The sequence below is a fragment of the Nycticebus coucang genome, chromosome 18, assembly GCF_027406575.1.
Source record: "Nycticebus coucang isolate mNycCou1 chromosome 18, mNycCou1.pri, whole genome shotgun sequence".
NCBI classification, from domain to species: Eukaryota; Metazoa; Chordata; class Mammalia; order Primates; family Lorisidae; genus Nycticebus; species Nycticebus coucang.
This window is the reverse complement of record NC_069797.1, coordinates 33775363-33789821: the sequence shown is the minus strand read 5'-3', so window position 1 is coordinate 33789821 and position 14459 is coordinate 33775363. Positions and strand designations below refer to the sequence as shown.

The window sequence follows — 14459 nt, the reverse complement described above, 5'->3', positions numbered from 1 at the left end:
AGAAGGGGTCTAGCTCTTGCTCAGACTGGTCTCAAGCTCCTGAGCTCAAGTAATCCACCTGCTTTGGCCTCCCAGAGTGCTAGGATTACAGGCATGAGCCATCCTGCCCAGCTATACTCTACTAATTAAAAAAGAAAAGTTTTTAGAGACGGGGCTTTGCTATGTTGCTGAGGCTGGTCTTGAACTCCTGGCTGCAAGTAATCCTCTGGGATTACAGATATGAGCCACCATGTCTGGCCAGAGTTAGTTCTTAAAAGGAGCAATCCTTAAAAAAGGGGGGGAAATGGAGCAATCCTTTAACCCTGAGCAATTTTCTTTCCAATGGTCAATTGAAATTCCTTCTGGGAAGGCAAACTAATTTTAACAAACTATAATCAGGAAAAGGAATTTGCAACTAAAAACAGAGCTTTTGTTAAAATGAATTCTCTTATTCTCTTCTCTATTACTCTATAAACATCATTAAACAGTCACTAAAGATAATTATGGGATTAGCGGATATGGGGTATGAAGATAGCTATGACTTTGCTCAAATAATTCTAATTTTAACTCTTGGTTACACTTTATGTATGTCAGCTGTTACTGTTTCTACTAGATGGCTCTCTACAGATAATCCCAAGAGTATTTATTCAGTCTGATAAGATAATCAACATTTGCCTGTGTTTTATCAGACAATAATACAGTTCTAGGTACTGGTCCTGATTGTACCACTACGTAAGTAACTGTGTGACCTTGGGTAAGTCACATAAGCTCATTAAACCTTATTTTCTTCATCTCCGACATGAGGGATGTAGAAGAGACATCCTATTATAAACTTCAACTCTGAAATTCTTTCTTCGCTGGTTGCTTTGAAGGATGTGGGGCTTTGCAATCCCGAATGCATCCAGGAGAGGTCAGGAGAAGTCATTAAAAGCTCTGAAATCTAGTCCTAGTTAGCTGTGTGAACAGTTTATGTTGTTCCTCATCCTCCATGTTACTTGCCTGACTTTTAAAGATCAGACCAGGCATAAAAGCAGATATTTTTCTTGAAAGATTAAAGTAGAGTAGAGCTACACTTTGAGCTTTGTGCCTCTTTGTCAAATGTAAACCATTTTTCTACTGGCCAGAGCCTAGTGAGCAAAGGGAAACTGCCTGGGCAAAGGTGATATGTGGGAATGATTTCATACTCAGAGTAAATATAAACAAGTAAGCTCGCCACAGCACATACCGTGTCATCAAAGCTCTCTCTTTATAGCAATGGATTCCTAAACTCTACCTATAATGAGCTAGTATTTTGCAAAATATTTACCTCAGCAAAATTCTCGTCGCAATGGGGTTTGATAGATATTTCTTTTCTTTCTTTTCTTTTTTTAGAAGAAGCCCAGGCCAATCTTTTATTCTTCATCTGTCAACTTTTTAAATTATCCCAAACAAAAGAGAGAAAACATAAATATTCTACCAATATTTATGTAATAAATAAACAGTTAGTATTATAACTGCTAGCATTATTTGTAGTGTTTGTGCTAAGAGGTCTGATGAGGTGTTTGATGGCCAGTCCTTCTCATACAGCCTCCCAAACAGAGTCACTGTTAAGACAGGTCTAGATGTTGGCTTCAGGCTAAACAAGCGTCCATCACTTGACACCTGAAATTCTCCAGGTGCAAGCTGAATCTCACTCAACAACACCTCAGGGAAGACATACGGGGTTCCTAAAGGGCCACTGAGGGAGAACATTTCAAACCTGGTAGAAGCTACTTCAACAGAGTCACCACAGGTGTTTAAGTCAGTCGTTCTACACTTCAGCAGTGTGCAAACCTGCAGATGATATTGACCTTCCACGGTGTGCAGTCAATCAAATGTCCCAAGGACATAAACCTCATCTGCTCTCTTCTCTGACATCTGGTAGCTTAGATGACAAACAGAGATCTTTCTGAAAAACTGTGTAATTTGCAGTGACTCCTGTGAGCTCCACAAAGGTGTATTCATCAAAAAAGATGCTGCTTTTAAATTCCGGGTTTCCAGTTGAGGGTGCTTCTACACTGCTGGCGTAAGACACCCAGTTTACTACAGAGTGGTATGGGTGGGACTCCAGTTGTGAGAGGAGGAGTTTTCTCTCCTCTGTCTTCATATCATAATGAAATGCTCTTGCAGAATCGGGTGCATAGATGCCGCTTGCTGTCATTTTCATTGAGGGGTAATGTATATTAGATGCAAGGACGTTGATCCCCATACCCATAGCCCAAGCTGAGTGGAATTCAATAGCTGACAGATGAGGTAAAACATTCATCCAAGCCGTCGGGAAGAGTGTGGTGTCCACCTGGAAGTCCTTCGCCAGGGTGACAGCAGGGTCACAGAAGACTATATCGAAGCCCGTGAAAATGCCAAACCTTCCAAAGGTGGTATTGAAAGTCACAACCTCAGTCTCCATGGGTACATTGAATTGATTTTCAGCCATGAAAAGGTTATGCTTATGGTAGCGTGCCACCAGCCTACCCTGAGAATCAAACACCGCATTAGGGTTGTATTGGAAATGGCCATCATGGGGACACTGAGGGTCACTGGCATTTCATGGCTTCCTGTCCCCAATATTTGCCACACATAGATAGAATTATCCTTGGCCAGACAGCTGAGGAGTTCTTGTACTGGGGTGTAGCCAAACCTGAAAAGATTCAACCTGCGAAGCCTGACTGACCTCACTTTGTACTGGCTGACTCCATCTTGTACACAGTTTGGAACTTTGCAGCTCCCACTGCCCCGCCCTCCCACACTGTTACAGGCCCCTGAGCACGTACACCCCGATGTGTCTTTTGGTTGTTCCTGAGTTGTATCCTTTATAATTAAAACTATAATTGTAAGTACTGTTAGGATTATTACAGGGGATCCGGTTTACTGGAGGGTGTGGGATAGCCTCCAAGTATGGGTAGAGAGATTCTCCGGTCAAGTTCCAGCCATATGTACCATCTTCTGGAGTCACAATAATATGTGCACCCTGCTGTACTACTGATATGATCGCTCCTTCCAAAAGGTCCAGATTCCGATTCATTAATGCCAACGCCTCCTCATCAGACACTGGTGTTAGGGTGGCGTTAGGCTATACCACGGCATGCTCATAAACAGCTGCAATAAAAGTGTCCAGAAAGCTGGCTTTTAAGACACAGGAAAACAAAATCGCCACATAGGCCAGCAACTGAGAAGTGACCATGTTGAAGTCCAGTGACTGCTGAAACGCAGAGTGACAAGTCCTGATATTTATAGACAGAGAACACGTGGTTCCCAGAGCTCAGTACCTTGAAAATAAATTACACACTGATAACTGTAGCACTCTGGAAAGCTGAAGTGGGAGGATTTCTTGAGCTCAGGAGTTTGAGACCAACCTGAGCAAGAGTGAGGCCCCACATTTACTAAAAATAGGAAAATTAGCAGGGTGTTGTGGTGAACACCTGTAGTCCCAACTACCTGGGGGACTGAGGCAGGAGAATTGCTTGAGACCAAGAGTTTGAGGTCGCTGTGAGCTAGGGTGACATCACGGCTCTCTAGCGCAGGAGACAGAGAATCTGTCTCAAAAAAACAGAAAAACAAAAAGAAAAGTTTGGACTTCACTCCATTTTTAGACAACAAAGACCCTCCCTAATTACAGGGATTGTGAGAATTAAATCAGGAACTATATGCATATTAGTTTACAAGGGCTGCCCAACAAAGTCCCGCAGACTGGATGGCATAAACAACACAAGTTTATTGCCTCACAATTTGGGAGGTTAGGTGCGAGCAGGGTTTGTTCCTCCTGCAGGTTCCCTGGGAAGGCTGTGTTCCAGGCTTCTGGCTTTGACTTGCAGACAGCTGTCTTCTCCCTTCTCCTGTGTGTGTGTCCGGTTTCAAATTTTCCCTCCTGTCGGAGATTTTTAGAGGATTTCGTCCCGCTGCCGTTGGAGGGTGAGTAGGGTTCCCGGACATCTTCCTGTTGAACTTCCCCAGCCCCTCCGGATCGCCCTATCTTCCCTCCTGCATAGATAGATTCCTCCAGCTCCCACTGCTCCACCCCCATACCCGACACTACGCTAATCCGGATCTTCAGGCTCCATAGATATTTCTCTCCTCTGGTTTCAACAGAAAAATCATTTGGGAAATACACCGTTGCAGAGATGAAGACTTGTAATTAATATTTAAATATTAGAAGCATTGTTTTTTTAGTCAGAAGCTGGAGGAAGGCCTTGCAGTCAGGTCAAGCCACCCCCAAAGAGCTGGATAAAGAAAAGGCAGGCTGGCTATGGTGGCTCACACCTGTGAGCCTAACACTCTGGGAGACCAAGGTAGGAGGATCCCTTGAGGTCAGGAGCTGGAGACTGGCCTGAGCCAGAGCAAGATCATCTTCACTGAAAACAGAAAAATTAGCTGGGTGTAGTGGCAGGCACCTGTAGTCCCAGCTACTCAGGAGGCTGAGGCAGGAGGATCACCTGAACCCAGATGTGAGGTTGCTGTGAGCTAGGCTGACACCTTGGCACTACAGCCTGGGGAACAGAGTGAGACTCTGTCTCAAAAAAAAATAAAAAAAAGTAAGATAGAGTCTACTAGTAAGAAGACATACATTTAAACCCTCGTAAAGTTACTTAACTTCTCTGGAGATAAACTCAGTTTCCTTATCTACATAAGGAAGACAGCGATAAGACCTCATAAGATTTGTGTGCAGATTAAATGACGTAATATATGTACCTAAAGAGTTTAGCAATGAAATGAGCATATGAATGAGAGCTATTGTGGTACATTAATTCCGGCAGAGCACAGGTTTTTAGAAGAAGCAGAGAAGAAAATCGCCTTGCCTTTTTAAAAACCTTTTTCTTGACTATACCAGATTTAAGTTCGATGTCCCTGCTATGAGCTTCAGCCATTACAGCTGACAGATCCCAGCCCGGCCTCCTAGCCACTTGGCTACTTGGCCACCCAGCCTGCTCGTGCCCTACAGAGCCGAGTGGCAGCGTGGTACCCAACTCTCAGGGGCAACGGATGTCCAGTCCTTATCTGACCACAGTCCAGCAGTAGCAGTCAGAGACTTTGCCTTCCCTATGGGGGAACTTCATGCAGAACCCAGGCTTGTGCTGGGTCACTCTCTATCGCAGTAAACTGTTCCTCTCAGGGCTTTACCTTGGACCTCTGACTCTTTATTTTTTCTTGAATGCAGCTCTCATTCACTCATTGTCATTGCCACTTTTTTCTCTGCTATAACAAGTTCCCCAAGACAAAGTCTGCATTCGTTCTCCCACGTCATTAACCCTGGCAGGTAGGTTGGACTGGATTCTGAGGGGAGCAGAGATGCCACCTATGTACGTCCTGCATTGGAGATAAGCTGGGTCACACGGCTTGTGCTCTGATGAGAAGTTTGTGATCAGTGCAGCAGGAAGGGCAGAGGTCCGAGAGGGGCCAGCAGGGGACGATGATTCAGCAGAACCCGCCAGATCAGATTCGTGATGAGGGCGGGGGCAGCAGCAGGATTGCTACAATCTGCCCAGGCCAGTCGGCAGGGAGATGGCTGTCTCCTCACACGGACCAATTCTGACCATACTCAGAATTCACTACAAGCATCTGCTTACTCAAATGAAAAGAAAGTGGAAGGAAGTGTCGATTCAAAGAGAAACTTTCTGCTTCCGCCTCAAGAAAACTAGATTGTAAGTCTGGCTCTGACAACTGTCTTGCCTAGACCAGCCAAGCTCCCCACCGCCCCAGGCCTTACTTATGGTTTCTGGAAGGCAGCTCTGGCTTAATGGTGGCCAGCCCCCACCTGTGGGAGCCAGAAGGAAGGGTGAGTATAATTTGTAATTGCCCGAAATTCCAAGGCACCCCAAGCACAGCACGTTGCTGTCTGTGTAATTTAAGTTATTTTTATGAAGCCTCAAAAAAGACAAAAATCCAGGTCTATCTAGTTGGAAACCTCTTTGGGAAAGTGCTAATACTAAATATCGAACACACATTCATTGTACTTATAATTACCCTAAAGATAGCTGCCATTTAATTACAAAACATACCTGGAACATCATAGAGCAATAGCACCATTCTTCCCATTTTCCAGACAAGGAAACTGAGCCTTAGAGAGATGAAGTCATCTGCCTAGATGTAGACCACTAATAAATACCAGGTCCTGAGGCATGCTTGACTGCAGAGCTATTGCTTTTAAACTCCTTCTGGGTCTCTTCATTGACAGTGAATTCCCTGCTTTGACCACCCAGTTTTAGTCGCACAGGCAGCCTCCAGCCTCCTCATGGTGCCTCGGGCTGGTCTGCCTCAGGACGTTTGCAAGTGCCACTCTCCCCACCCGGAATTCTATTTCCCCATCCCTTTCTCTCCCTCTCTTCTTTCAGGCCTCTGCCCACCTGACACCTTATTATTGAGCCATTCCTCCTGCGTGAATACCACCTCAGACCCCTTGCTTTTTCCTGTCTCCCTTACTTGTCAGAGTCTCCTTCGTCTAGACTTTGTCCTCCCCTACGAGAATGAAAGTCTTGTGTGGTCTTTGCTTTGTCTTTGTTTGGTCCATGGCTATATCTCGGGCATCTAGAAGAATGTGCTTACTCACTATGAATTCAACAAAGAAGTGAGTGACTGAGTTGCCCCCGGGGCTTCCGGGGCTGGACAGCTAAGCAGCAGCAGTGGAGATACTGGGCTCTGAGGGGAAGCCACCTGCAAGCCCTCATCACTCTTACGTGAGATTGAGCTGCGCCACAGGGCCGGGTTCTAGAAGAACGCAGTTCAACAGCCCAGAATGACACCACCCTCTCCATTCTGCTCTTTATTAGAAGATTGACTAACCTCTTCCCTCTGCTCCTCTCCCCACACGTACCTCTCCTCTGGGCCTTCTGCGCACTTACAAGGTGCTCTGGGAGTGGGGATGGGGGAAAAGGAGCAGGCAAATGTGGGGGTCTCTGAGGGAGGGAGGTCAGTAAACGGCTCCCCAGTTTTTGCCCTGAAATCCCACTGTGATCTTTTTTCCCTGGCTGGTTTATTCAGCCAGAATAAGCTTCCTTTAGGGCTGATCATCTTCGGAGGGCTTTTCAGACATGCCAGCGCCCTCCTTGCTGGCCTCGGGGTCGTGACAAACCTCTCTTTACTTATCACAGCCTTTTTTTCTCTGCTTCTCATGGTCTGAGATTATACCTTTCTTCCTCGGAGGCCCAGCACAGCCTCTGGCAGACAACCGGTCCTCAAATCAACAGAAGGGGATTGGGAGGGCACTTCAAGACAAACGCAAGCGACTTCTCCATCTGAGGGCCAGCACTACACATTATCAATGAACATTACACTTTTTTGTATGTCTTCTCCAGCCACAGCACCAGTGGCAGCTGGGAATCCCAGAGGTTACCGGATTTTATTGAGGCTGTACATGTATATATCTCGTTCAAGACGAATGATGCTTTGCCCCGAAGAACCAATGATGCTGGTAGCAGGTGGCCCTGCACTTAGCCACCTTTCACTCCAGAGAGTGAAGAGCCCAGCACCACGGCTGTTCATTCCCTTCTTCCTCCCAGCAAACCCCAGACAGTTTTCTCACTCTCAGCCCAGGTTCAGCGTGGGCAGCTGGGAAGTTGGGAGGAGTTATATTTTACAGGGCGAAGGAAGTCATGGATGGGGCTTGGAGGAGGGGAGAAGCATTAGGGAAGCCCCAAGCAGTACCAAAAGGAAGGAAGCCTGGAGAACATATGCCCTTTCTCCTGACCCTCCCTCCCTCCCTCCCTCCCTTCCTTCCTTCCTTCCTTCCTTCCTTCCTTCCTTCCTTCCTTCCTTCCTTCCTTCCTTCCTTCCTTCTTTCAGAGACACAGTCTCACTTTGTCGCCCTCCATAGAGTGCTATGGTATCACAGCTCACAGCAACCTCAAACTCTTGGGCTTAGGTGATTCTCTTGCCTCGGCCTCCCGAGTAGCTGAGATTACAGGCACCCACCAAACGCCGGGCTATTTTTTTGTTGCAGTTTGGCTGGGGCAGGGTTTGAACCCATCACCCTCGGTATATGGGGGCAGTGTCCTACTCACTGAGCCACAGGCGCTGCCCTAACTCATCTTTCTTCTACTTCTTTCTAGCTTCTTGGTAAAGACAAGGCCCTTGCTAGGAGGGTTTCCAGATGGCTTCAAGAAGGCTGAGATGGTGCAGCCCCAGCCACACCCATCAAGAACTTGGATGAGTCTCTCTTGCTGTTTTTCCAGTTTTTGTTTGCACCTCACAGGTAGAACTGGTCCACCTTCATTCTCAAACCCACCAAACTGACAGGTTAGAGTGACCCAGTGACCACCCCATAGGCAAGCAGTTTCCTCACTGGCTGGACTGATTCCCATTCTGTGGTCTGAGCAGGGCCTCCAGGTGTACATTAGGCAGCATCTGCATTTTGAGAACTCCTGTTCTTTTTTAATATTGAAACAGAGTTTCACTCTGTCACCCTGGGTAGAAGTGCTGTGGCACCATAGCTCACAGCAACCTCACACTCTGGGACTCAAGCAATCCTCTTGCCTCGGCCTCCTGAGTTGCTGTTTTACTAGAGACAGGGTCTTGTTCTTGCTCAGGCTGGTCTTGAACTCATGAGCTCATGAAATCCTCCTGTTTCAGCCTCCCTGAGTGCTAGGATTATAGTGTGAGCCCCTGCACCCCATTGAGAACCCCTGTTCTGGACAAAAACCAGATTTCCCAAACTTGCCAAATCAAAGGTATCACCTAGAAGTTCTACCCTGTTTCCCCAAAAATAAGACAGTGTCTTATTTTAAGGTGTGCTTCCAAAGATGCGCTAGGTCTTATTTTCAGAGGACGTCTTATCTTTCCTGTAAGTAGGTCTTATTTTCAGAGGATGTCTTATTTTCAGGGAAACAGGGTAATTAGGTAGTTCTGGGGATGCCCTGAAATCTCTTTCTGAAGTGCCCCAGATGACTCATAAAATTGCTGATAGAAACCAAATTCATTGTCATCTACCCCCCTCCTACCTGTCAGGCCTAATTTCCTGACACGTGCCCTGGGCTTCCTGTGGTTGGCTCTGCCTGGAAGGTCTTTTCCCAGTCTTGTCTGTGGGCCTCTGAGGCTGGGTGTTCAGCCTGGGAAACCTTGTCCCATCATCCTCAGGACCCTTTACAGAGTTAGGGGTGTCCTCTTCTGCTCCCCTAGCTCTGTGCATGTTTTCGATTTGAATGTAGGAGGTGGCTGTAAGAAACCAAGTCTCATGTATGAATAAACATGTATCACTAACTGATACACAGGTGCTGGTTAAGTTTTGCTTTCCCTGCCACAATCCCAACTTATACCTGATTTCAGAGTGAAATTACTCACAGCACCCCCTTTCCCTCTCAAAAGTATTACAGTTTGAATAACTAATCATCTCTTTGGTATTTTGTATTAGATAATATTTTATTTCAACTTTTATTAAACTTAAGGTGAAGCTTTATAAATATTAATCTACTCTGAATCTCTTAAATGAAAACAGGTAACCATGGTCACTATGTTACAGGTAACCATGGTTACTGGGTTACAGCTACAGCCTCATAAAATGATAATCAACTTATGGCTTAAGAAACATTGGCTGCCACTGGTGAGAACAATGCCAGTGAACCTAGAGAAAAGAAGATGGACGTCCTAATATATGAAAAACATGGCTTGAACGTGCAGAAATGCAAATGTTTTCTTCTTTGTTCCTACTGTACTGTCAGAGTTCAACAGTGGAACTTGACTTAAATTATCACATTTGGGCGGCGCCTGTGGCTCAAGGAGTAGGGCGCCGGCCCCATATGCCGGAGGTGGCGGGTTCAAACCCAGCCCCGGCCAGAAACTGCAAATAAATAAATAAATAATGACATGTATCTCACATCCTCTTGTATTTTTTTCATTTTTTTTTTGAGACAGAGTCTCAAGTTGTCACCCTGGGTAGAGTGCCGTGGTATCACAGCTCTCAGCAACCTCAAACTCTTGGGCTGAAGCGATTCTCTTGCCTCAGCCTCCTGAGTAGCTGGGACTACAGGGGCCCACCACAAATACCCGGCTATTTTTCTTTGTGGTTGTTGTTGTTTGGCAGGCCCGGGCAAGGTTCAAACCAACCAGCCCAGGGAGCATGTGGCCAGCGCCCTAACCACTGAGATACAGGTATCACCCTCATCATGGTTTTAATTTGCTTTTCCCTAATGGGTAGCATTGTTGAAACATTTTTCTGTGTTTATTTGCCATCCACATCTCTTTGGATATCAAATTTCCTTGATGAAATTTCTGTTCAAGTCTTTTGTCTTTTTTTTTGAGACAGAGTCTCAAGCTGTTGCCCTGGGTAGAGTGCTGTAGTATCACAGCTCACAGCAACCTCAAAGTCTTGGGCTTAAGCGATTCTCTTGCCTCAGCCTCCCAAGTAGCTGGACTACAAGTGCCCACTACAAGGCCCGGCTATTTTTGTTGTTGTTGTTGCTGCAGTTGTCATTGTTGCCTTAGCTGGTCCAGGCCGGGTTCGAACCCTCCAGCCTCAGTCTTTGTGGCCGGCACCCTACCCACTGAGCTATGGGCATCACCCACATCCTTTTGTATTTTGCTACACTATGACCTCCTCAAGGGCAGGAACCTTCTAGGTTTCAGGACTCTGCTCAGAGAACCGTTGTAAAATGAACTGAATTCCTCCAACAATGTCTTAGGAACCCTGAGCTAAGATTACATAGACATCTTTTGTTTATTTCAAGGTATTTCAGGATCAGAAAAAAATTTTCTTTTCTTTTTTTTTTTTTTTTTTTTTTTTTGGTTTTTGGCCAGGGCTGAGTTTGAACTCGCCACCTCCGGCATATGGGACCGGCGCCCTACTCCTTGAGCCACAGGTACCGCCCTTCTTTTCTTTTTTTTGAGACAGAGCCTTAAGCTATCGCCCTGGGTAGAGTGCTGTGGCATCACCGCTCACAGCAACCTCCAACTCCTGGGCTTAAGCGATTCTCTTGCCTCAGCCTTCCAAGTAGCTGGGACTACAAGTGCCTGCCACAACGCCCGGCTATTTTTTGGTTGCAACCGTCATTGTTGTTTGGCGGGCCCTGGTTGGATTTGAACCTGCCAGCTCAGGTGTATGTGGCTGGCACCTTAGCCGTTTGAGCCCCAGGCACTGAGCCAAGAAAAAGATTTTCTTATGTTAAACATATGTGCAGAAGCTCAAGTACTCCACAAACATACTAGGATTTGTAACTGAACTGGATTCCTAAATTTTCCCCGTCACTCAAATTTGGATCTTCCCCCATCCCCAACAGCATCCCAGTATTATCTAGGTCAGTAGCTCTGATCCCTTTAAGAGTTTCCTCTGGCTGGCTGGTTGCCTGCTGGGAGTCCCATGTCCACATCATTGGGTGGGACAGCAGATTCGTACAGTTGATCAGCCTCACTCTCTGACCCTAAATTATTTCCACCGTGTCTGGCAGCAAGTCTAAGATGCAAGTCCCTAGCATGCTGCAGGCGCTGTGAATGACCTCTCTGCCCCTCCAGCCTCATCTGCACCAACCCTGCCTCTACTGTCCCTACATTTTCTCATAAGGGCCACACTCTTCTATTCCCCATCTTCATTCATGGTCTCTTCTCTGCTTGGAATGGCTTCTCCTCACATCCCACCCTCTCTCACCTGGCTTCTACACAGCTGTCGGAAGTCACCTCCTCAGGGAGGCCATCCTGGGTTGAGGAGAGGTGAGACAATTTTCCCTAACAAGATGGAGAAATCAGAAAGTCCCCAAATAGGAGGTTGGATAAATACCTGATTGTACCAACATAAAATGAAATTAAGGTGGAGGTGTGAATTTTCTCATTTCTTTATAAGGCAGTTTAAAATAATAAAAATACATTCATGGTAAAATATTCACAAATGTACAGTGAAGTGTCTCCCTCCTGTTCCTGGCTCCAGCCTTCCCTGAGGCACTGGCTGATGTCTACTTATTTATATATTTATTATTTATTGATTGATTTTTATTGAGACAAGAGTCTCACTTTATTGCCCTTGGTAGAGTGCTGTGGCATCACAGCTCACAGCAACCCCCAACTCCTGGGCTTAGGCGATTCTCTTGCCTCAGCCTCCTGAGTAGCTAGGACTGCAGGCGCCCGCCACAAGGCTCAGCTATTTTTTTGTTGTAGTTTGGTCTGGGCTGGGTTCGAACCTGCCACCCTCGGTATATGGGGCCGGTGCCCTACCCACTGAGCCACAAGTGCCGCCCGTACTTCTTTAAAGGTATATATAGGTAGAGGTAAAAGAGGGGTAAAGGAAGGATACAAAATATACTTAAGTCATGGTCCTTGCTTCTTACAATCTCAGAACCTTCTTTTTTTTTTTTTTGGTTTTTGGCCAGGGCTGGGTTTGAACCCGTCACCTCTGGCATATGGGGCTGGTGCCCTACCCCTTTGAGCCACAGGCACCACCCCTCACAACCTTCTTGAGAAGGTAGGTCACCACGCAAACACTTAGCAGTTTTCAATAAGACGTGGGGACCTATATGTGGTCACTCACTCAGAAACACTCAAAGCCATTCCCAGCCAGGATTCAAGCCCCAGTGAGCTTGAATGGGCTCATTCTATAAACCACACACCCACCATAAATAAAGGAGATGCTATTCATGAGTAGAATCAAGACATAATTTCTAGACCCCAGTGCCTATGTATAGCTTGAATTCACATATTTTAGTCCTATTGCAGGGTGCTGCTGACTGGGCTTTTAAAGCTGGGACACATCTGAGTCTGGGGTTGGAAACCAAGTCTGGCAGGGTGCCAATAAAACTAACCGTCCATTGGGCTTTCCTGCTTGAACTGGAGATAGAAGTTATTGTAGGAAAACCAAACAAAACACTCCATGAAACTGTAGCAGTGAAATGAGACCCCGGCTTGGAGAATAGAAATGATGTTGAAAATAGGAGCAGTTTTTTTTTTTATTAAATCATAGCTGTGTACATTAATGCGATCATGGGGCACCATACACTGCTTTTATAGACCGTTTGACACATTTTCATCACACTGGTTAACATAGCCTTCCTGGTATTTTCTTTGTTATTGTGTTAAGACATTTATATTCTACATTTACTAAGTTTCACATGTGCCCTTGTAAGATGCACCGCAGGTGTAATCCCACCAATCACCCTCCCTCTGCCCACCTCCCCCCTCCCTCCCCTCCCTTTCCCCTTCCCCCTATTCTTAGGTTATAACTGGGTTATAGCTTTCATGTGAAAGCCATAAATTAGTTTCATAGTAGGGCTGAGTACATTGGATACTTTTTCTTCCGTTCTTGAGATACTTTACTAAGAAGAATATGTTCCAGCTCCATCCATGTAAACATGAAAGAGGTAAAGTCTCCATCTTTCTTTAAGGCTGCATAATATTCCATGTCATTCCTTTTGGAAAGATGTTTGGAGAACACTTAGAGATCTAAAAATAGATCTGCCATCCAATCCTATAATTCCTCTACTAGGCATATACCCAGAAGACTAAAAATCACATCGTAACAAAGATATTTGTACGGGAATGTTTATTGCAGCCCAATTCATAATTGCTAAGTCATGGAAAAATCCCAAGTGCCCATCGATCCACGAATGGATTAATAAATTGTGGTATATGTACACCATGGAATAGGAGCAGTTTTTGATCTGGCTTCTCCACCGGACCATTTGACACATGAGAAAATCTAGAGAGGTGAATGGACTTGCCTAAAGTCACTAGGTTGATTTTGATAAAATGAAGACTGAAATATATGGCCCCTACCCTGAATGTAGTGCACTTTCCACAGCTCTGCCTTCCCTAACACAAAGGGGGAAGGATGCCTGCAGAAGAACAATGTGTGTTCACATCCTTCCTGACACGTACATAAGCCATAACTCTGGTGTCCCCAACGCCACAGGGTGAGAGTTGCCAAATGAAAGTCACATGTTTGGGGAAATTGCAACACAGGAAGAGAAATTGAGCAATTGCAAGGAGAAATGAAGTTTATGATTCAGGAGGAAGGGAAGGCTAATCTCTCCCTACCCTGGTTAAGAGATCATTCGAATGAGGAAGAGGAGGAAAAAAGGCTAACGTGTATTAAGCACCTACTGTCTTTGAGTGCCAGGCACTGAGCTGTTACTGACATGATCTCTTATAATGTGGAGAAAGGGACACAGTACAATCGTGATAATTTAGGGGATCAGGAAAAAGCACTTTTCTACTCGTTTCATCCGTTAACGTCACACCCTTCTGCTCTCTGTTCCCTCCCTCAGTCCTTTCCTGGAAGGTGGAGACGGTTGTTGAGCTGGGGAGGACAGTGGAAGCCTAGCTCTGCCCACCTCCTGCTTTCCTTTGGGTGGGGCCTTCCTGCCAGCAGGCCACCTGTGAACACAGCTGTCAGGCAGCCACCCTTGCAGTGAGGTCCTCTATCTCAGCACTGCCTGTGAGCAGCAGGTGGGTCTAATTCTGGATATGGTATTAGGAAGTTGGTTGTTGGCCTAGTTCATCTAAGCCACACCCTTGGTCCTGGCCTTTATCAGCAATAAAGGTGATACAGCAGTCCACAC

General features: G+C 45.9%; 2 pseudogenes; one reads left to right on the top strand and one right to left on the bottom strand.

Moving 5' to 3' along the window:
* Window positions 1–1365: 1365 nt before the first annotated feature.
* LOC128570220 (pantetheinase-like) lies at window positions 1366–3882 on the bottom strand (annotated as a pseudogene).
* Window positions 3883–5492: 1610 nt separating this feature from the next.
* LOC128570221 (coiled-coil-helix-coiled-coil-helix domain-containing protein 2-like) overlaps window positions 5493–14459 on the top strand; it is a 57010-nt pseudogene continuing 48043 nt past the window's right edge.